The following is a 24,525-nucleotide window of genomic DNA, read 5'->3' as shown; positions in this document are numbered from 1 at the left end:
GTAAAGGGCCGCTGTCATTGGCCCTTTACTGCAATCCGTGATGCGCCAGGTCCGAGCACGGACACTTCCATGTGTGCGCCCCAGGGGGCGGGTGGGCGGGGAGTGCGAATCTGGGAGGACTTCCCTGTACACCCAGAACTAGCCAATCGCACTGTACCTAACATTTGGCTACGGCCCGGTTGGCAAGTGGTTAAAATTGTAAACAAAAAGTGCCAGAAAAAGGTATTTAAATACATTTTGATAAAATAATAATAATAAATAAATAAAAGTTAATAATATATAATAAAATGAATATTTAATATTAAAAATTTATTTTCTAATTAAAAAAAAATGACGAAGGTTTGTTTATTTTATTGCACTCAATGTGATAAATGTATGACGTTTGGTGACACTGCTGTACACAAGTATCTGCATGCTGTCTCTTCTATACACCTCAATAGAAATGTAAATTCCTCTCAGGTGGAGCTGAGGAACATGTCAGGTACAGGGACAGCACAGGCCGTACAGCGCACAGGGTTAGCTTCACCCTTCTCTGACTTTACACTTCCGGTTTGCGGGCCAAGCCTCGCTTTGGCCTTCTCTCCAGTTTTAGGAGGCGGGGCTTTGCGGTAAGCGTCCCTAACAGGTGTCATTGTCGCCTTGCTATTGGCTGGTCTCGTAGGTGAGAAACCCACGTGAATGACGATTCCGGTCGCCTATTGGCTGCGGACGGTTTTCGTTCTGTAAGCCGATTGGCCGGACTTCTTCTTTGTAGAAGGTAGGCAGCATTGTGATTGGCCGGTGGGTTCCCCCGGGAGGAGTGCGGTTGCTTTTGGGATCCGAGGCCCGAGAGGGAGAGGGAGAGAGAGGAGAGAAGAGGAGCCGGCGGAGAGAGCGGAGCGGACCGGGGACGGAGGTAAGAGGAGGGGGGATGGGAGAGTGTATGTGAGGGGGAGGGGAGCTCCGGTAAGGCGGTGTGTACAGGGAGATCCCAGCCACAGGTGTGAGGTGACAGGGGGGCCCCACAGTCATCTGTGAGGGGAGGCTCCGGGGCCCCTGTCATCTGTACTGGGATATAGCTAGGGGCCCCTGTGGTGACCTGTGAAGGGGACTGGCTTTGGGGGCCCCCGCGGTGACCTGTGAAGGGGCTGGCTTTGGGGGCCCCTACTGTAACCTGTAAAGGGGGCTGGGTTGGGGGGCCCCTGTGGTGACCCGTGAAGGGGGCCCCCGCGGTGACCTCTGAATGGGGCTGGCTTTGGGGGCCCCGTAGTGACCTGTGAATAGAAATGGTTGGGGGCCCCGCAGGGACCTGTTAGGGGAAATCGCAAGGGGCCCCTGTCTCAGAATGGACCCCACATTAGTTTCATAAAGGAGGGGTGCTGATTGGTTACCCCACAAGGATCTGTGAAGGGAATGGGGGGGGGGGCGGTGACCTCACTCAGAATGTCATTGGCTGGGGACCTCTCTTTAAAAGCATTTAGGGGCCCCCCACAGTGATCAGTAAAGGGGATTTATTGGGGACCCCACTGTAATCTTTGAATGGTGCTGTCTGGGGACCCCACAGTAAGTAATCTGTACAGGTAGCCCCCCACCCCTTTATTAAGGTGGTGCCCTTAATGATCTGTATAGAAAAGGTAGAATGAGGCCCCTCCTCCGATATACCAGGTGTGATGTCATCACTGTCCATCATTGGGTGACGCCCCTTCTATATATCTTGATTTTAATTGGATTTCCATGAGGAAGTTGGACTTTATATTGTAAAATCTTCACGCTTTTCTGACTGTAGATTATAATTCTTCTTCTGTCACAATGATATATTCTGCAGCTGTGTGGTATGAAGTGCTCGGTGTTTATATTCTTGCCATTAGGGTAGAAAACATCCCGAAACCTTTCTTTACCCCCCCCCCCTCGATGTCACTGCGTCCGACTCCAGGACACTCAGTGCCGCTTCCCTGATCCTCCGGGTGTAGATGGAGTTACTGGGGCAGCCTAGTGATTGGCTTCTGCTGCTGTCATTCAAATTGCTGGGAGGAGGGGTGGGGGGTGTGGCCTGCTGGGTGCACAGACACACATCAGCACCAGGGGGTGTTCTTATGTGAGTGTCCCCTTACCAGACAGCCCAGCTGAGCAGACACCCACATACAGGCGGGGAGCAGCCGCCCACATACAGGCGGGGAGCAGCCGCCCACATACAGGCGGGGAGCAGCCGCCCACATACAGGCGGGGAGCAGCCGCCCACATACAGGCGGGGAGCAGCCGCCCACATACAGGCGGGGAGCAGCCGCCCACATACAGGCGGGGAGCAGCCGCCCACATACAGGCGGGGAGCAGCCGCCCACATACAGGCGGGGAGCAGCCGCCCACATACAGGCGGGGAGCAGCCGCCCACATACAGGCGGGGAGCAGCCACCCACATACAGGCGGGGAGCAGCCACCCACATACAGGCGGGGAGCAGACACCCACATACAGGCGGGGAGCAGACACCCACATACAGGCGGGGAGCAGCCGCTGGAGACCAAAAGAAGATATTTTTAAAGAAAAAAAAAAATAATAAGTTTCAGTGTTGACTTCTCTTCTTCTCCCCCCAAAGAAAGCAAATCAAAAAAAAAAAAATTAAGAAAAATAAATGCAATTAAGTAAAAAATAAATAAATAAATTAAAAAAAAAAAAAAAAAATATATATATATATATTTATTTATTTATTTTTATTAATACATTTTATATCTTTTCTTTTTTTTTTTTTCTCGTGTGTTTGTTTAATATCACGTTAAGCGCATGTCACAGCGGTCAGTTGAGTTTGTCCTGGATCATATCAGCACCGGTTATAATTTGCTAAGTATACAGTGTTTGGAATCAGATTGTTAAAACTGGTTACGGCTCTGACATGTTTTCACAAGACTCACCCCGGCTTTCTGCAGCAAATGAGAAGAGTGTAAAAAAAAAAATAAAAATAAAAAAAAATATATATATAATATAATATAATTTTTCTTTCTTTTCAATTTTTCTATACGACTATATAGAAATCTTTTTATAAAAACCATACAAGTTATATTGGTAACCAATCATATTAAAATAACCCCAAAGATGGGGGTAGATAGGAAACATACCCGTGTATCGTGTCACAACAGAGACTTAACAATATGGATACAATATCAATATGGAATCCCAAAGAATTTTGTCCAAAGGTTTGACGCGTTTCAACTTCCTAGTCTTCCTCAGAGGGATGCTGGACATTAAAGTCACATGATTTTTTTTATTTTTTATTTTTTTTCTACTAAAAAATATAAGCAACATAGTAGAGAATGTACATACATCACAAATCATAGCAGAGAACGTATAATATAAAAGTTTCTTTTTTTTTTTTTCTTTTGCAAATAAACAACAAAGTTGCAAAAAATAACATTGTGCTGCGGATCCAACCATAGAATGGACCAAGACGGAACTATTATTTATAGGGAAAGTTGATCCAGGGAATATTGGATTGCCTCTCAGGGGATCAGGAAGGATTTTTTTTTCCCCTGCTGTTGCAAATTGGATTAATTCTTTGCTGGGTTTTTTCGCCTTCCTCTGGATCAACTGCGGGTATAGGATTGTGTATATGGGATTGTATGGTTGGGGCGGGTATAGGATTGTGTATATGGGATTGTATGGTTGGTGCGGGTATAGGATTGTGTATATGGGATTGTATGGTTGGGGAGGGTATAGGATTGTGTATATGGGATTGTATGGTTGGGGCGGGTATAGGATGGTGTATATGGGATTGTATGGTTGGGGAGGGTATAGGATTGTGTATATGGGATTGTATGGTTGGGTTTTCAATACTGTTTTTGTTTGTTTTTTATTGGTTGAGCCAGATGGACTTGTGTCTTTTTTCAACCTGACTAACTATGTGTAATTTTATGTTACTGCCCTCCATTACCCTACAAGATCCTAAGTACAAGGGATAAAAAGATAGCATCCCAAATATGTGCGCCCATAATAAATATCTCATTATATAGTTATTACAGATTAGGTGCAGCGTAACCACTTCTGGACCGGAAGGATTTCCCCCCTTAATGACCAGGCCTTTTTTTGCGATTCAGCACTGCGTTATTTTAACGGACAATTGCGCGGTCGTGCGACGCTGTACCCAAATAAAATTGATGTCCTTTTCCCCCACAAACAGAGATTTCTTTTGGTGGTATTTGATCACCTGTGCAATTTTTTATTTTTTGCACTATAGCGACAATTCTGGGGGGAAAAATATATATATATATAAATTTTTTTTTTTTTTTTCCACATTTTGCTATATAACATTCCCAATAAAAAAAATCTACATTTTTCATCCTTTTAGGCCAATTTGTATTCTGCCACATATTTTTAGTTTAAAAAAAAAAAAAATGAAATTGCAATAAGCGTATATTGATTGGTTTGTGCAAACGTTATCGGGTCTACAAACTAGGGGGAAGATTTTGTCATTTTTATTAATTTTTCTACTAGTAATGGTGGGGATCTGAGATTTTTAGCAGGACTGCGACATTGCGGCAGACAGATTGAACCCCTAAGGGCTCTTTCACACGGGCGATCCGATCAGATCCGCCTGTCAGTTTTTTAGGCAGATCTGATCGGATCCTCCATGCAGCTCTATGGGGCAGCGGATGTCAGCGGAGACATGTCCACTGACACCCGCTTCCATCCGTATCCGATCCTGTCCGTGAAATCTGGACAGATGGAAACCCTATTTTTCCATCCGTTCAGTAATCAGATCGGATCTGTTGAGAGCGGACAGGCGGTCCGCTCTCATCCGATCCCCCATAGAGGGCAGCGGGGGCTGAGACACCTCCCTCTCCGCACTGCAAGCGGAGACGGAGCTGTCATCCGCCGGCAGAGGCGGACCGTGTGAAAGAGCCCTAACTCACATTTATGAAACTTTTGGGGGGACCAGTGACATTACTACAGTAATCAGTGCTAAAAATATGCACTGTAATAATGACACTGGCAGGGAAGGGGTTAACCCAGGGGTGATCAAAGGGTTAAGTGTGAGCCTAGGGGGTGTTTTCTAACTGTGGGGGGGGGAGGGACTTGTGAAATGATCATAGAGATCTGTGTTCCTATATAGAAGGATCACAGGCACTCTGTGTTCATTTTAGAGAGAACAGCGGTCAGCTATGTTTTACAACAGCTGACCGTCCTTCTCTCTTAGGCCTCTTTCACGGTCCGCCTCCGTAGGCGGATCCGTGTTGCTCAGCGGGGATCGATCCGCGATCCCCGCTGAGCCGGCAGATGACAGCTCTGTCTCCGCTTGCAGAGCGGAGAGGGAGGTGTTTCAGCCCCCGCTGCCCTCTATGGGGGATCGGATGAGAGCGGACCGCCTGTCCGCTCTCATCCGATCCGATCCGATTACTGAACGGATGGAAAAATAGGGTTTCCATCCGTCCAGATTTCACGGACAGGATCGGATGCGGATGGCAGCGGGTGTCAGCGGAGGTGTCTCCGCTGACATCCGCTGCTCCATAGAGCTGCATGGAGGATCCGATCAGATCCGCCTAAAAAACTGACAGGCGGATCTGATCGGACCGCCCGTGTGAAAGAGCCCTTAGTGGGGAGCGACCGTGGGCATCCCCGTTTACCTAGTGGGGGTGGCCCCCAGCTCCCGTGAACCAGTGTACCCCCATGTTGATTCGCTGAGCCGGTCTGCTGCGGTATATCTGCGGCGGGCGATCGGTTAAAGAGCCGCAGATATACATATATTTAACCACTTAAGCCCCGGAGGATTTGGCTGCTAAACGACCAGGGGGTATTTTGCGATTCGGCACTGCGTGACTTTAACGGACAAATGCGCGGTCGTGGGACACTGTACCTAAACGAATTTGACGTCCTTTTTTCCCCACAAACAGAGCTTTCTTTTGGTGGTATTTGATCACCTGTGCGATTTTTACTTTTTGCGCTATAACCAAAAAAAGAGCGTAAATTTTGCAAAAACAACAATATTTTTCACATTTTTTTTATATGAAATTCCCCCCAAAAAAATTTAAAAATCAAAATTTTTTAACATTTTCGGCCAATTTGTTTTATCCTACCTATGTTTGGTAAAGAAAAAAAAAGCGTATTTTGATTGGTTTGCGCAAAAGTTATTGCGTTTACTAACAAAGGGAAAGATTTTTGTCATTTTTGTTGTTTTTTTTTTTTTTAACACATAATGGCGGCGATCTGCGATTTTTTTATTTTTTTTTGCGGTACTGCGACATTGGGGCGGACAGATCGGACCCTTGACTGACATTTTTGACACTTTTGGGGTTACCAGTGACATTACTACAGTAATCAGTACTATATATATGCACTGTTACTGTAAAAATACACTGGTAGTGAAGGGGTTAACTTTATTTGGGAGGGAGGGGCTGTGTGTGTCCCTAGAGGCGTGCTTTCTACTGTGATTGGCTGTGGCTTGAGGTGTAAGGACACTGATCAACGGTTCTACATAGTAGATCCGTCTGATCAGTGTTTTTACACCGAGGAGAATGACAGGTGGCTTGTTTACACAAGCCACCTGACTTTCTCCCTCTCCCCCGACGATCGCCGAGTGACCGGCGGACATTGGGTCCGCCAGTCACACGCGCGGGGGGGTCCGTGACTGTGTGGGAGCGGGCGCGCGCCTCCGCGGGCGCGCGCTCGCTCCCCAGACCCTCCCAGGCTAGTGACGTTAATTAACGTCACTCTGCCTGGCCGGGGCTGACCGCCGCAGTAAATCTACTTGCGGCGGTCGGCAAGAGGTTAAAGAGAGGTTGCAAAGTCCCTGATGATCGGTCCCAACGAATGTAGTGTAAAATATATAAACAATTTAGAGGCGTCTCATCCCGGTGTGTGAAGAGCAGAACATAAAGCTTTTCTAACACACGAGTGTGATTGTGTCTCTGATGAAAACCAGAAGACTGATCAGGCCCCACGTTTTTTCCCCGGAGAAGGAACGCCCTCACCTGGAGTATATAACAGATAATGAATCAACCCAACCCTTCACAAACATTGTGTCAGAGCATAAAAATAGTATCCAGTGAAAGAAATAGACATTTGTTCTTACCGATAAAGCTGGTGATCATACACAGATGATATAGACATGAACCCTATGGCTGCAACTACCCCATCTATAGTATACAGGTCCCTTAAAGTGTAACTCCACTTTTGTTGAGAAAAAAACATTCCCCTCTGGGTGATCTCTGTACATTGCAGGGATTTTTGCAACCTTTGTTGCAGATTCCTAACTTTTGTTATTCTGAAGAAATCATTGTTTGATCCTCTGTGCTGAGAGGGTCTAATGGGAGTGGTTTCATAATTATCTATCAGCTGTGGCAGCTGCAGGGCTCTGAGGAAATCTGCTGGGCCTGCATCCCTTTAGACGTGTTCCTATTGGGAGGATCTCACCAAAAATGACATTTTTGTTGCAGGGGATGCCAGAAATCTGACTTGTATCTTAGTGCAGACTTCTGGGAAAATTGGTGAGCCAATCACACAAGCAGGAAATGATGTTTCTGGGGGTGTGGTCAGTATACATTCTGTGTACAGAACAGCTCCAGGCGGCCATATTGCATTTTCAGACAATTATAACCACTGCAGATTGGAAAAGGAAAGGAAAGTTTTAACAATACAATGTAATTTATTATTTAAATTTCTAATATTTAAATTATTTGAAAGGAAATTTTTAACAATACAATTTTTAATTTTTTATTTACATTTCTAATATTTAAATGATAAATTAAATATTAAATTCATGAATAATAATTTAATATTTTAAATGTTTCTGGGGGTGTGGTCAGTATACATTCTGTGTACAGAACAGCTCCAGGCGGCCATATTAAATTTTCAGAAAATTACAACAGCTGCAGATTGAAAAGGAAAGGTCATTTTTAACCACTTACCGACCGCCTAATGACTATTTATGTTGGGGGTTTAACACTAAATACTGGCATTATGACAGCGGATAGCTGCCATAACCCCCAGTATTTTTTTTTAAACGGCAGATGGGCACCGCGTCCCGGCTGTTTTCCTGGCTTACCGGACCCGCCGGCAGCGGGGAAAACAATCCGGTCCCGAATCCTCTGAGACAGGAAGTCAAGTGAGGGCAAGCTGGCCCTCACTCGACTCTATGGTCTTGGAGGACCGGAGTGACGTCAAACGTCATTGCCTAGCAACCGATTTAAAGAGACTTTTTTTTTTTTTTTTTTACCTTTTTTAGTGTAGATGTGAGGTCTGAGGTCTTTTTGACCCCAGATCTCACAATAAAGAGGACCTGTCCTACTTATTTCTATTACAAGGGATGTTTGCATTCCTTGTAATAGGAATAAAAACTATCAATTTTTTTTTTTTTTAAAAACTGTGTAAAAAAAATAATAAATGGAAAAAATAAAAAATATTAAAGCCCCCTGTCCCCGTTAGCTCGCACGCAGAAGCGAACGCATATGGAAGCCCCTCCCACATATGTAAACGGTGTTCAAACCACACATGTGAGGTATCGCCGCGATCGTTAGAGCGAGAGCAACAATTTGAGCCCTAGACCTTCTCTGTAAAGCCCCGTACACACGTACCGAATGTCGGCCGAACGATCGGCCGTCTTTTGTCCAGGGCTGTCCTGTTGGCTGAAAACTGCAAAAGACTGCACATGAAATTTGTCGGCCAACAACAGCCGACTGCAGAAGTGATGTCATGTGATGGTTAACTTTCCCTGTGTTTTTTCTTTTCTGAGCATGCCCAGTCTTGCTAATCTGCTGTTTGTCGGCCGAATTCTGTACTGACTGGCGAACAATCGGGCGTTCTGGTGACGGCCAACAAAAATTTTAAAGTCTGCACGACAGATTCTGTTCGGCCGAAAATGCGCTGTTGGCTGTCGGAAGCATCATACTAACAAGCCTACAATCGGCCGATCGGTCGTCGGCCGAATATTTACGGCCGACAATCGGTATGTGTGTACGGGGCTTTACTCTAAACCGGTAACCTGTAGAAATTTTTAAAATGTCGCCTATGGGGATTTTTTAAGTACCAAAGTTTGTCGCCATTCCGCGAGCGTGCGCAAATTTGAAGCATGTCATGTTGGGTATCTATTTACTCAGTGTAACATTATCTTTCACATTATGGAAAATAATTGGGCTAACTTTACTGTTTTCTTATTTTTTTAATTAAAAAAATTGAATTTGTTCCAAAAAAAAATTGCGTTTGGAAGACCACCATTTTATTCTCTAGGGCCTCTGCTAAAAAAAAAAAAAAAAAATATATATAATATAATATAATATAATTTGGGGGTTCTAAGTGGTTTTCTAGCAAAAAAAACCCTGATTTTAGCTTGTAAAAAAGTGTCAAAAATAGGCCCGGTCCTTAACCACTTGCCGACTGCCTAACGCCGATCTATGTCAGCAGTCAGCCCCTCACAGGCAAAGTGACGTAGGTCTACGTCGCTAGCCTGTGAGGGTTTAGGGAGCGAGCGCGCGCCGCAGGAGGCGCGCTCCCGCGCGGTCACGAACCCCCCCCGCGTGTGACCGGCGGACCCGATGTCCGCCGGTCACTCGGCGATCGTCGGGGGAGAGGGAGAAAGTCAGGCGGCTAGTGTAAACAAGCTGCCTGTCATTCTCCCCTGTGTATGACAGATGATCATACGGTTCTACTATGTAGAACCGTTGATCACTGTTCATACACTAGTAGCCACAGCCAATCACAGTAGAAAGCACGCCCCTAGGGACACACACAGCCCCGCCCTTTCAAAAGTTGACCCCTTCACTGCCAGTGTATTTTTTTACAGTAACAGTGTATATGTATAGCACTGATTACTGTAGAAATGTCACTGGTAACCCCAAAAGTGTCAAAAATGTCAGTCAAGGGTCCGATCTGTCCGCCGCAATGTCGCAGTACCGCAAAAAAAAAATCGCAGATCACCGCCATTACGCGTTTAAAAAAAAAAAAAACAACAAAAATGACAAAAATCTTTCCCTTAGTTAGTAAATGCAATAACTTTTGCGCAAACCAATCAAACTACGCTTTTTTTTTTTTTTTTTTTTTTTTTACCAAACATAGGTAGCATAAAACAAATTGGCCGAAAATGTTAAAAAATTTAGATTTTTACATTTTTTGGGGGGGGGAATTTCATATAAAAAAATGTGAAAAATATTGCTATTTTTGCTAAATTTACGCTCATTTTTTTGTTTATAGCGCATGATTAAAAAATTGCACAGGTGATCAAATACCGCCAAAAGAAAGCTCTGTTTGTGGGGAAAAAAGGACGTCAAATTCGTTTAGATACAGCGTCGCACGACCGCGCAATTGTCCGTTAAAGTCACACAGTGCTGAATCGCAAAATACCCCCTGGTCAGGAAGGGGGTAAAATCTTCCGGGGCTTAAGTGGTTAATAACATTCAATGACAATATGATTTGTGTCGTAATTGTATACGCTATATTGTTTTTTCTTTGCTGATTTTTATTCCCCACAAAAAGTGGAGTTACCCTTTTGAGGGCTTGTCATGTGGACCAGCAGGTCCAATCCTGACTCGGATTGAAGCCGTAACACCTGTTACCTAATTAATTTTAATTCTAATGCCTGTAGGAGGAGTACCTGGTGAGGCTGCTAGATTGGAGACGAATGTCTCCTGCTGTCCCCCACTGTCTGTGAGCCCAAATCCTGTTCCGGCCAGAAGCGCAGTACCCCCGGTAGGGCAATGACATCATAGCCAGACCTGCAGCCGCCGCCATCTTGGAAAAGGGCAGCTATAGTCACAGACGCTGGAGGGAGTGTTTGGTGACAACAGTTGCCTTCCAACACACCAAGGAGATGGAGGGTGCTATACAGCAACCACACAACCTCCAAATAAGCCAAAATGTATTCTGTTACATGTCTTTGGTTAAAAAAAAAATAAAATAAAATATCCCAAGAAGTGAATACTGATTGGTTTGTGTGAAAGTTTTAGTAAAAACAAACTATGGGATATACAGTACTGGGCAATAAGTGACTTATAATGGGACTTTGATAGTGTGACGAACAATCTGACACTAACTGATGCTGGGGGGGGGGGGGGGACTGACTGACATTACCAGTGACACCAATATAGTGAACAGTGATAATAATATGCACTGTCACTGTACTAATGACACTGCCTGGGAAGGGGTTTTCATTTCGGGGGGGGGGGGGGGGAATCATAAGACTGTGTGCCTAAAAAGGTGTAATACCTGCTGCTTTCACTAAAGATCTCTTTGTTTCTTCTTCCTGCTTAGCAGAGATAAGAAACAGAGAAATCGCTTCCTCTGCACAGAGCTCTGTGTTGCTTTCCTACATAGGACTCTGTGATTGGATACAGCCGATCAGCAGGTCCCGGCCATGAATCATTGGCTGTGACTTGCTTGCAGGCTCCTGATGTGTACTATCATAGCGGGGGTGTCGGGGGGGGGGGGGGGTTGCATCGTGGGCGATCCTAAAGTAGTTTAAAGTGTATTTCCACTTTTTTGCAGCTAAATTGGGATTCTGTGACTTTATGTACGAGTCGCATCTTCTATAGGAATTTGTGGCCATTACCGAAAGTAAACATTGAAAATCACTTTTTTTTTTCTTTTTGGGCGGGGGGGGGGGGGGGTGTTGTATGGTTTCCAGAGATATATAAACTTTTGTGACCCCCATAGGAAGATTTGTGAAGCTCCTTTGTCCCCGGGACCCTCCATTGAACAGGCAGCTTTTGTTCAATGATTTTTCTATGTGTTTGAGAAATGTAAATATGAAGAGATGGGGGAGACGGGAGGATCCATTGATGGGCGATGTCAGCGGTGGGAGCCGAGCGTTATTCCTCAATCCAACGCTGGTCCACATGACAAGCCCTCAAAAGGGTAACTCCACTTTTTGTGGGGAATAAAAAAAATCAGCAAAGAAAAAACAATATAGCGTATACAATTAAAACACAAATCATATTGTCATTGAATGTTATTAACCACTTAAGGACCGGGCCTATTTTTGACACTTGTTGTTTACAAGCTAAAATCAGAAAACCACTGTATTTGCGCAGTGGTCTTCCAAACGCAATTTTTTTTTTTTTTTTTGGAACAAATTAAATTTTTTTAATTAAAAAAATAAGAAAACAGTAAAGTTAGCCCGATTATTTTCCATAATGTGAAAGATAATGTTACGCCGAGTAAATAGATACCCAACATGTCATGCTTCAAATTTGCGCACGCTCGCGGAATGGCGACAAACTTTGGTACTTAAAAAATCCCCATAGGCGACATTTTAAAAATTTCTACAGGTTACCAGTTTAGAGTTACAGAAGGGGTCTAAGGCTCAAATTGTTGCTCTCGCTCTAACGATCGCGGCGATACCTCACATGTGTGGTTTGAACACCGTTTACATATGTGGGAGGGGCTTCCGTATGCGTTCGCTTCTGCGTGCGAGCTAATGGGGACAGGGCGCTTTAATATTTTTTATTTTTTCCATTTATTATTTTTTACACAGTTTAAAAAAAAAAAAAAAAAATTTGATTTTTATTCCTATTAACAAAACAAAATAAAATAAAAAAAAAATGAATCTTTTTTTTTTTCCTTCCATACTGTCAGTAGTCTCCCTGATCACTGGCACACAAGTTATATGATGATGCTGTACTGCACTGGTGACTGTATGTAATAAAAAAAATAAAAAAATAAAAATCATAATTTTTTTTCGCCTCATACGGTCACCAGTGCCCCTGAGAAAAGAAAAAAAATGTAATAAAAAGAGAAAAAAAAAAAATGTAATAAAAAAAAACCACAGTAGTGATTAAATAACCCCGTAACCCCCCCCCCCCCCCCCCAAAAAAAAAAAAAAGCTCTAGTTGTGTGAGCATAATGATAAAAAATGTATATGGGAATATGGGTACAGTGTTGCATGACCGCGCAATCCAACCCGGGAAAATAAAGGATGGAATTCGGTTTCCTTTTTACAAAGCTCAGAAATTTCTCTGATGTGGGTTGCCTCCCCCGTACAGTCTGATAGTGGTATTATCCAGGGTGGATAAACAATCAATTATTATTTTATTTTTTTATGTAAATCTGATTTATTTATATATAAAAAAAAAAAAAATAATTTAAATGATCAAATTTATAATAAAATGTTTTTGGCTTTAAAATCTATGTAACGATAGCTTTTTATTTTAAGATACATTAATAATTTAGTTTATTCAGCATGAAATGGAGCTTAGTTATGAAGCATGAGGCTGTATATTCTGCAATATTTACATTTTTGGTAAACTCCTTCAATGAATCCAAGCTCTGCAAGCTGAGATGACATGCACTGCATCGATGCATTCACACAATCTCACTGTATCCATGAGATAACACAAAGTTCAGGAATATTCCTTTATCCCATTGTTTTGCAAATCTATGTACACTACAAACTGTATGATTGAATCGGATCTGATATCGCTGTTTTACCAACCTGACAGCTTATTATTCAAAACCTTCATTTTGTTTGCAAATATTAAAGATTCTAACTACCAGCAAGAATAAGTTCCTACATATAAAGAGCACCTGTCATTTCAGATCCAACATGGCAGCGCCTGTTAGCGGGGATCCACTCACCCGCTGCCGCCACATCCCTCACCTTGTTGTGTCACTGCCGCATCACCAGCCATCGGTGAGTCAACAGCAGGTCAGAGATGACAGTTGCTTTTATGATTTAAATCAAATCCACCCTTCAATTACCGGGCACTTTCACCCCCTTACTGCCCAGGCCAATTTTCGGCTTTCAGGGCTGTCGCATTTTAAGTAACAATTGCGCGGTCATGCAACACTGTACCCATATTCCCATATACATTTTTTATCATTATGCTCACACAACTAGAGCTTTTTTTTTTTTTTTTGGGGGGGGGGTTACGGGGTTATTTAACCGCTACTTTTCTGTCTAGTCTAGTCTAATTGTAAAAATGTGTAAATGATTGTAGTAAGGACCTAGATACCTTGCTGGGATCTTCGGTCCTGGCAGGATTTTTTTCTTAGAAAATAATTTTTTAAGACAGCTTTTTTTCTCCAGTGTTCCTGTGAGATCTTCAAGCAAGAAAGCTGAACTGGGCGACGGGCTGGATGTTGAGATCCAGTGGTCACCCCAGTTCAGCCTACGAGCGCGTGCAGGCCATAGCTCCGCGCTGGGTCGGCCGCGACATAGTCCCACTGGACGGGGACTGACCCTGCGAGTTAAACGTCTCGCTGAAACGCCAAAGACCATGAGTCACGGCGCCCGTATTGGTCGACAGCCCTCCTACCTCGGTGGAGAGGGGTACTGTCAGGAGTTGGCGCCCGCCTGGTTCCGGTATGGTGAGTAGTATGTTCCCCCTTTCCCCCTGACGGGTCTTGTGGTGAACGCGGGCCCCTCTCTGTAATGGTAAGGATGGGTTCCCCTCTATCCTACAACATGTCACAGATCCCCCTAATTGAGTGTGATTTTTGTGTACAAGAAGCCAGGAGGCTTGGTTTGGGAGCTGACAATCTAATTGTAAAAATGTGTAAATGATTGTAGTAAGGACCTAGATACCTTGCTGGGATCTTCGGTCCTGGCAGGATTTTTTTCTTAGAAAAGAATTTTTTAAGACAGCTTTTTTTCTCCAGTGTTCCTGTGAGATCTTCAAGCAAGAAAGCTGAACTGGGCGACGGGCGGGATGTTGAGATCCGGTGGTCACCCCAGTTCAGCCTACGAGCGCGTGCAGGCCATAGCTCCGCGCTGGGTCGGCCGCGACATAGTCCCACTGGACGGGGACTGACCCTGCGATTTAAACGTAATGGTAAGGATGGGTTCCCCTCTATCCTACAACATGTCACAGATCCCCCTAATTGAGTGTGATTTTTGTGTACAAGAAGCCAGGAGGCTTGGTTTGGGAGCTGACAATCTAATTGTAAAAATGTGTAAATGATTGTAGTCAGTGGCAGTACTAGAACTTTACTGTCATAGTATAAGGTATCCTACCTGTCAGTAGCCACAGGGCGATGTCTATACATGTATACTGCATTCCAGATCATTCCTCCAGCTAAGCAGCGGACCGCATACGGCCCGCCAGGGTCCGGTACCGCCGACCACGCTGACCACCATGAGGGTGAAGGGTTGTGAGGCCGAGATCCTTCTGCAGACATGCCGCTATTCTGGGCAGGCTGCCACCATTGTCTGGTAGATCGCACGAGGCCGCCATTTTGGTGTAGCCTCGTGTCTCCAGCATGGGGGCGGCCATGTTTGAGGTGACTCAAACACCTCATGGAGCCAGGGGGAGGAGCCGGCAGGCATGTTAAGGGGCGGAGCCGCCTCTTTTACCCAGGAAATAGGGCCAAAGACTTCCTGTCTGTAACAAGACAAGCACTGAGCAAGCTGATGAAAACTTCTGTGCATCAGGGATGAGCCTTGGGGTCTGTCTCTCTCTCTGTGGGGTCCAAAAAGGCAGGTAACACTGAGGGGCGCTGTTGCGACTGGGGGACACAAAAAAAAAAAAAAGTTTTTTTTTTTTTTAGTTTGTCATTTTTTGTCGCTGGCAAGTGTCTTGTATAATCATTGACCCTGCCGCATAGGTATCCCCACCTGATCCCCTCAAGGTGGCCGCAGGACCCTCCAGTACCCCACTTGTTTTTAATGCATTATCAGCAATTTTGGAGTCTTTGGTATCCCGGGTGGAGGTGGCCTGTCAGGGACGGGGATCAAGTAGCGACCCCCGCCTACCCCTATTGTTTATCAGATACTTCAGATACAATGCAGTTGCAGGTCCCTCTTAGGGGGTTGTTGTCTCAGGTAATGTCTCCTCAACAGTGAGGAGCACGTTTCTGCCTCCGCCATAGCACAAGAGTGGTGGATGCACTAGTTGTGTCCGTCCGGGAAACCGTTAGTCTTGAGGTTACACCGGCAGAGGTAGCTGAGACTGAGATTCCTTTTTGGTACTTGTTAGCCTACCAAAAGGGCGAAGGATTTTCCTTTACCCAAATGGGGTCGTTTTGAAACGAACCCCTGTTATTTCCAAACGCATGGCTAGGCGCTATCCATTTGAGGAATTCCTCTTTATAGGATAGACGGTACCACCTGCTGTCTTGCCACAGACTGTTAGGATAAAAAGACCTCGTAACTAACGAGGACCTTCCTTTTCTGCTCATATAGAGTTGTTCGTTCCGCGAGGGCGGGCGATAAGGCGAAACCCTCCAAAGCCCCTTTAGAGGGGTTTCAAAGGGCGCTGGTCGGGTAAACAAAGAGTCCGGCTCAGCCAAGCCTGAAGAATATAGCCTGATGCGCCCCTACCCATCTCTGGGGTGGGGGGGGGGAGGTCTTCACCGGTTTCTGGAGGACACAGGATCGAGTTTCGATCACTTCCACCGGTGCGATTCTTCCCTTCTAACATTGAACGGTTTCAGGGGTTCTATTCGAACCTATTCACAATGCCCAGGAAAGAGGGCAAGGTGCGTCCAAATCTGGACTTGGGAAGAAATAGAGTCCATCCGTACAGTGGTGGCCTCCCTGCATAAAAGAGATTTCCTGGCGTCCATAGACATATAGGATGCCTATCTTTATATCCCCATCATCGCAGGACATCAGCGTTTTTTCGCTTTCCCAAAGATCATCCCTGGTTCCCACCAGGAGACTGAACTATCTGGGCCTAAGGTTGGATACATCCTGGGCAAGAGAGTTTCTCCTTGCTGGGAAACTCCAGAGGGTTCAGTCAACGATTCGGATGTTGCTGTCCGTCAATTGGCTGGGACTGATGGTGGTCTTCTTAGAGGCAGTACCGTATACCCAGTCTCATACCCGAATTCTCCTGAAGGAGATTCTTTTTTAATGGAATCAGAATTCCGATTCCCTGGACAATCGGATCCGGTTGAGCGAGCGGACCAGGAAGTCTCTGATGCTCAACCAGGGGAAGTCATTTCTTCCGATAGTATCCAGATTACCAATAAGGGTATCGGAACTGAGAGCGATCAGATTTTGTCTGATTTACTGGATCGAGCAGCTCTAGAGCAGCCCGATTCGGATCCAATCGCATATGGCCTCTTCATCCAGAGGTTTTTTCCCTAGCTGTCCCTTCATTGGGACATCCCGGATGTGGATCTGTTGGCACCTTGGCCTAACAGGAAGGTGCGGAGGTTTGTAGCTCGCTCCACGATCCTCTAGCGGACGCAGCAGAAACGCTGATCGCCCCGTGGGGGCAGTATCAGCTACGGCATGCCTTCCATCCTCTCAAGTTGCTGCGGGAACTTCTTCGCAGGATGGAGGTGGAGGGAATTCCAGTTATTCTGGAAATTCTGGATTGACCTCGTCAAGCCTGGTACGCCGACTTGGCGAGGCTAGTCGCGGACGCTCCTTGGAGACTTCCTCTCAGGGAGGATTTGCGGTCTCAGGGACCGATCTTCCATCTTGCTTTACAGTCGCTGGCTTAATGGCCTGGCCATTGAGACCCAGGTACTGAAGGACAAGGGAGTGTCAGCTTCAGTTATTCCTACCTCCAGTTAAAGCAAGGAAAGCGACTTCCAGCACATGGAAGTCTTATATTGCATGGTGTGAATCTATTGGATTTCCCCCACAGACCTATTCGGTGACCCGAATTTTGGTCTGTCTGCAACAAGGGGTTGAGCAGAAACTATCCTTGAGCACGATCAAGGGTCAGGTTTTCGGCATTAGCAATCTTCTTTCAAGAAACCTTTGGCTAATCATTCCTTGGTGCGGAATTTCATCCAGGGGGTGCGACATCTGGCTCCGCCAGTGCGCGCACCCTTACCGCCTGGTATCTTAATTTAGTGTGGTCGGTTCTTCAGAAACTTCTCTTTGAAGATATTAGGGAGATTCCCTTGCTTACATTCCCAGAAGGTGGCCTTCTTGGTGGCCATTACTTCTGTACGCAGGGTGTCAGAACTGGCCGCATTATCCTGTCGTTCCCCAGATCTGGTGGTTCATAGGGATAAGGTGGTTCTTCTTCCGAATCCATCCTTCCTTCCTAAAGTGGTTTTCGTAAGACGGACTCACTTTTTGTGATCACGGATAGCCCTTGAAGGGGGTTGCCTGTGTCTGCCGCGACCATATCTACATGGATCAGTCAGACGGTGGTACAGACTTATTCTATTAAGGGTCGGAATCCTCCGTTCCCTGTTAGGGCGCACTTCACTCGAGCGCTCAGTACTTCCTGGGCCTTTCGCCATCAGGCGTCAGTGGTCCAGGTATGTAAAGCGGCCACCTGGTCGTCGGTACATACCTTTACAAAATTCTATAAAATTGATGTGATGGCATCGGCGGATGCCTCATTTGGCCGCAAGGTTTTGCAGGCCGCAATTTGAGGAGACCGGTGGTCTACCTCGAGGGTTTTTTTCTGTTTGAAAATTTTTTTGTTGAGTCTCATCATTAAGGATGAGCATTGTAAACTTCTAGTTGGCACCGGTTGGGCCTTCTAGATTGGATTTGATTTCCATTTTCCCACCCCTCATTTGTGATACTGCTCTGGGACTTCCCGAAGGTGCTGTATCACCGAGGACTACGTCTGTCAATGAGCGCTAGAGAAAAATGGATTTTTGTAAAATCTTACCGTAAAATCCTTTTCTCTTAGCTCATTGACAGACGTAGTACCCGCCCCTCTGTTTTTTTGAGTTGGGTTGGGTTAAATTCTCTAAAGACTGCTTTTATGACATAACTGATTTGCTGTGGCAGAGAGAGAGAGGATATACCCTCTGGGACTGCCCCTAGGGTGTGGCCAGAGCATTTTATTTCCTGTCTAGTCCTACTCCTGTGGAGGCAACATAACCCGAAGGTGCTGTATCACCGAGGACTACGTCTGTCAATGAGCTAAGAGAAAAGGATTTTACGGTAAGATTTTACAAAAATCCATTTTTTTTATTATAATGTATGTATATATATATATATATTATTATATAGTATATATTTTTTTATTATATAGTATATATTTTTTTATTATATAGTATATATTTTTTTATTTATTATATAGTGTGTATGTGTATATATATATATATATATATATATATATATATATATATATATTATTATTTTTTTTTTTTTTACATTTTAAAACGTAGGTCTTTTTTGGTTGTGCCGCAAAAAAAAATAAGACTATTTTTTTTTCTTTGTTTTTATGGGTACAATGTCGCACAAATGTCAGTTAAAGTAACGCAGTGCCGTATCCCAAAAAAAGGCCTGGTCATGAGGGGGGTAAATATTCCAGTGGTCAAGTGGTATTATATATTTTTACTTATAATTTTTATAAAAAAAAAAAGAATAATTTATTATTTTTATTTAATTTTTTTGGCACATTTTTTTTCTCTACAAAAGTGGATGTTACACTTTTTTTTTTAACATTAAGCCGTTAACTTTTACTACTTTAAATTTAGCGGTTTATACCATTTGTAATAAATGATTAATAATTTAATAAACCCATACCTGCACTCCTGTTCCTGGGGTACGGGGGGGGGGGGGCGGGATAAGCGGCCATTGTAGAGTGTTAGCTCTGTGGCCCCCTGACCTCCCTTTATCATTGTATAGCCCAGGAGAGTTTTATTATTTGATCAGGTGACAATAGCCCGGATTTGGGTGACCCGCCGGCTCCAGTGTTAGATGCTGATAACATTGGATGGAGCCATGTTGGAATTCTTCCATCTCTCAGGCCTCTGCTGATATTGAGCTCCGTATTCCCAGTCTGGGTGGGGGAAGGGAAGCAGAGGAGCCGCCGTCTCCATTAGTAGAAGAGTTTCCTCATGAAGCTGAACCGTCCGTTTCTACTTTTATTTCTATGCCGCCCAGATGGGATTCTTTTACAGCTTTATTAACCCCCTTCGCGCCTAAGGGTAAAGCAAATTTTATTGCCTAAGCACAATTTTGCAACTTTGACGTGTTAGTAAAACCGTACAAATCATCTCACCGACTTTGTGCCTGCAGGTGGATTATATTATAGTTTTTAAGGACAAATTGGGCTTTTATTTGGTGATAAATGGTAATCGATATCTCCTGGGTGTTGTGTTTTTTTTTTTTTCTTCTTTTTTATTTAAAAAAATAAACTAGCCCAAAATATTACAAAAAAAATATTTTTTTTTTAAAATTATTATACAGGATTTCTATAGCACCAACAGTTTGCGCAGCGCTTAACAAAATAAAGGCAGACATTACAGTTACATTACAATTTGGAACAAAAGGAATCAGAGGGCCCGTTAGTTACCATAACTAGAGCTGCACGATTAATCATTAAAGATGGCAATCTCTAATCAACCCCCCCCTTACAGTCTTATCCGCCATTTGTTGTTCGTACCCGCTGTACAGCTGAGAAACAATGGTGCGCTGTTTTTTTTTTTTTTTTTTTTTTTTTTTTTTTTCTTTTTTTAATATATCCCACCTAAAACACACTGACTGACCCTGATATTAACAAAAAAAATAAAAAATCCTTTCCAGAAAATACAGACTCTGGCATTGACCTAGAATAGATTAAACCTTGATCAAAGTTGTGTTTTTTTTTTTTTTAATTTGTAATTAATTTATTTTTATTTTTTCATTAATGTTTGTGTGTGTGTATGTGTGTGTGTGTATATATATATATACATATATATATATATATATACATACATACATACATACATACATACATACATACATACATACATACATACACACATACAGTATCTCACAAAAGTGAGTTTTTTTTTTTTTTTCCACTTGACAACACTAAAGAAATGACACTTTGCTACAATGTAAAGTAGTGCGCAACCAGGTGAGGAGTACAAAGACAAGTGTATCTTGCCTATAGTCAGGCATGGTGGTGGGAGTGTCATGGTCTGGGGCTGCATGAGTGCTGCCGGCACTGGGGGGCTAAAGTTAATTGAGGGAACCATGAATGCCAACATGTACTGTGACATACTGAAGCAGAGCATGATCCCCTCCCTTCAGAGACTGGGCCACAGGGCAATATTCCAACATAACGACCCCAAACACCTCCAAGACGACCACTGCCTTGCTAAAGAAGCTGAGGGTAAAGGAGATGGACTGGCCAAGCATGTCTCCAGACCTAAACCCTATTGAGCATCTGTGGGGGATCCTCAAACAGAAGGTGGAGGAGTGCAAGGTCTCTAACATCCACCAGCTCTGTGATGTCATCATGGAGGAGGGGAAGAGGACTCCAGTGGCAACCTGTGAAGCTCTGGTGAACTCCATGCCCAAGAGGGTTAAGGCAGTGCTGGAAAATAATGGTGGCCACACAAAATATTGTCACTTTGGGCCCAATTTTGGACATTGTCACTTAGGGGTGTACTCACTTTTGTTGCCAGCGGTTTAGACATTAATGGCTGTGTGTTGAGTTATTTTGAGGGGACAGCAAATTTACACTGTTATACAAGCTGTACACTCACTACTTTACATTGTAGCAAAGTGTCATTTCTTCAGTGTTGTCACATGAAAAGATAGAATAAAATATTTACATAAATGTGAGGGGTGTACTCACTTTTGTGAGATACAGTATGTGTACATAGCAAAGCAGTGAGAGATACTGTGTGTAATAGAGCTGCACTATTCTGGATAAAATGAGAATCACAATTTATTTATTTTTTGCTTAGAACAAAGATCACGATTCTCGGTGTAACCATCCCATCTTTTACATTATACAAAAAAATTGGGCTCACTTTACCGTTTAGTTTTTTAAAAAAAAATTAATTAAAGTGTATTTTTTCCCCCAAAAACTGCGTTTGAAAGACTTCTGCGCAAATACAGTGTGACATAAAAAATTGCAATGATCGCCATTTTATTCTCTTGGGTTTCTGTTAAAAAAATTAAAAAAAATGTATCTTTCGGGGTTCGAAGTAATTTTTTAGCAAAAAATACTGATTTTAACATGTAAGCAACAAGTGTCAGAAAAAGGCTTAGGCTCCTTTCACACGGTCTGCTCCGTCAGCGGATCCGTGCTGCTCAGCGGGGGATCGATACACTGATCCCCGCTGAGCAGGCAGGTGACAGCTCAGTCTCTGCTCTGTGTGTGGAGAGGGAGGTGTCAGAGCCCCATGCATCTCTATGGGGGAATCGGATGAGAGCGGACCGCCTGTCCGTTCTCATCCGATCTGATCCCCTGGACGGAAAATAGGGATAACAACCAATGATTTTTTTTTTTCTTTTTTAAATTGTGGTTGTGGTGTGGGGTGTTTTTTTTTTTTTTTTTTTTTTTTTTTTTTATTTAAATCAGATTTTTTTATTTTATTTTTTTATATCAAATTTATTTTAATAAAATGCTTTTAGAGTAAAAATCTATTTAAAGATTTTTTTTTTTTTTTTTCTATTGAAGATACATTAATAATTTAGTTTATTCAGCATGAAATGGAGCTTAGTTATGTAGCATGAGGCTGTATATTCTGCAATATTTACATTTTTAATAAACTCATTCAATAAATGCAAGCTGAGATTTCATGCACTGCATTGATGCATTCACACAATGTCACAGTAACCATGAGATAACACAAAGTTCAGGAATATTCCTTTATCTCATTGTTTTGCAAATCTATGTACACTACAAACTGTATGATTGAATCGGTTCTGATGTCGCTGTTTTACCAAACTGACAGCTTATTATTCTAAATAGGAAACCTTAATTTTGTTTACAAATAATAAAGATTCTAACTACCAGCAAGAAGTCCTTACATTTTTAAAGAGCACCTGTCATTTCAGATCCATCATTGGCAGCGCCTGTTAGCGGGCATCCACTAACCTGCTGCAGCCACGCCTCTCACCTTGTTGCGTCACTGCTGCATCACCAGCCGTCCCATTAAAGTGAATGGGAGTGTCGGTGAGTCAACAGCAGGTCAGAGGAGGAGCTAAAAATTATGATTTTAATCGAGTTGAATTAAATCAAGGCTTTTTTCTAGTGATTTAAATCAAATCCACCCTGTGGCTGGTGCATGCCTAGCAAGGCTCACTACCTTTTTTTATGCTCTGGTGCTGTGCCCTGCACATGTGCTGTACCAGCACATGTGCAGTAGGGATTAATGCTCTCGCCGCGTGTGCACGGTGGCGCTGTGCTCTTGCCGCGTGGGCACGGTGGCGCTGTGCTCACTTTAAAGCTGTGCTCTCGCCGTGTGCGCACGGTGGTGCGGTGCTCTCCCCTCGTGGGAGCTGTGCTCTCTCCGCGTGGGCACGTTGGCGCGGTGCTCTCGGCACGTGGGCACGGTGGCGCTTTGCTCTCGCCGCGTGTGCACAGTACTGTGCTTAGATTTGTATGCGGGGGATGAGCACAGTACCAGTAGGAACAATTCCTCTGGGCATCCAAATTTGACATGGTGTCAGCCTCTTTACAGCAGAGCTCCAGGATGGGCAGAGAGAAGCAGAGCAAGGAGCCAGTCAGGTGTGTTGCAGTGCAAGGAGTTTGCTGATAGGAGGAGAGAGCAGAGTGATAGAGAGATGAGCTCCTCAATGCCCACCTTCTGCTCTCCCTGTCCAGTCTCAGATGGGGGGGGGGGGGAGGAGACCTGTGAGAGAAAGTGAAACTGCAGTAGAGAAAGATCAGGTCCTCGCTCCTACCAGGCAGGGCTGTGCTATGTGACAGAGCTGTGTAAATCTCAGGACTGGATGGAGAGATAATCTTTAGCAGATAAAACCGCTCCCCCATGTGTATTTTTTTTTGTGTGTGTTTTTCCCCGGAGTTCAGCTTTATGTACACGCCCCCTTTCTAGCGCAGTATGGCGGTGATGGACTTTTTACGGCGTTCCTTTCACCCTGATTGAGGCGGATGGAGCTTCATAAAAGGAGCGGCGTATCATGTCCCAATGATGGGATAATTATTCATCCTTCCATTCGCAGTGAAATGATCAGCATGCTTTTCTGCCATCTATTATGGAAATGAGGAGTCGGAGTAATTGAAGGAGGTCGCTGGGCTGACACGCGCGGCGTGTGATTGACAGCTCCTCCCTTCCACGAATAGCGGGAGACTCTGACCTTGCCGTATTGTTCTCCTCCGATCGCTCGCCGCCAATAAGGCCAATTCTACACTTCATTTATTTTCCTAAATTATATATAGATTTATTCTATTAATGATTTTATCAAGAACTCCACTTTTAAATCCTGTATGTTCTGCTCATCCTTACACCCCCCAATCCGCTTCTCTATCACACCCTCATCCTTACACCCCCCAATCCGCTTCTCTATTACACCCTCATCCTTACACCCCCCCAATCCGCTTCTTTTACACCCTCATCCTTACACCCCAATCCGCTTCTCTATTACACCCTCATCCTTACACCCCAATCCGCTTCTCTATTACACCCTCATCCTTACACCCCAATCCGCTTCTCTATTACACCCTCATCCTTACACTCCCCAATCCGCTTCTCTTTTACACCCTCATCCTTACACCCCAATCCGCTTCTCTATTACACCCTCATCCTTACACCCCAATCCGCTTCTCTATTACACCCTCATCCTTACACTCCCCAATCCGCTTCTCTTTTACACCCTCATCCTTACACCCCAATCCGCTTCTCTATTACACCCTCATCCTTACACTCCCCAATCCGCTTCTCTTTTACACCCTCATCCTTACACCCCCCCAATCCGCTTCTGTATTACACCCTCATCCTTACACCCCAATCCGCTTCTCTAT

At 44.2% G+C, this 24,525-nt stretch overlaps 1 protein-coding gene across 1 annotated transcript in view; it reads left to right on the top strand.

Annotated features, from left to right (window-relative positions):
• Window positions 1-758: 758 nt before the first annotated feature.
• The window catches only part of GLCE (glucuronic acid epimerase), a 176,671-nt gene continuing 152,904 nt past the window's right edge, over window positions 759-24,525 (top strand). Inside the window, exon 1 of the mRNA XM_082253009.1 lies at window positions 759-895. The gene's annotated coding sequence lies outside the window, so the exon portion shown is untranslated. The remainder of the gene's footprint in view (window positions 896-24,525) is intronic.

This window comes from Pelophylax lessonae (assembly GCF_965119305.1).
Source record: "Pelophylax lessonae genome assembly, chromosome: 4".
NCBI lineage: Eukaryota > Metazoa > Chordata > Amphibia > Anura > Ranidae > Pelophylax > Pelophylax lessonae.
This window is presented reverse-complemented; position numbering and strand designations above follow the sequence as displayed.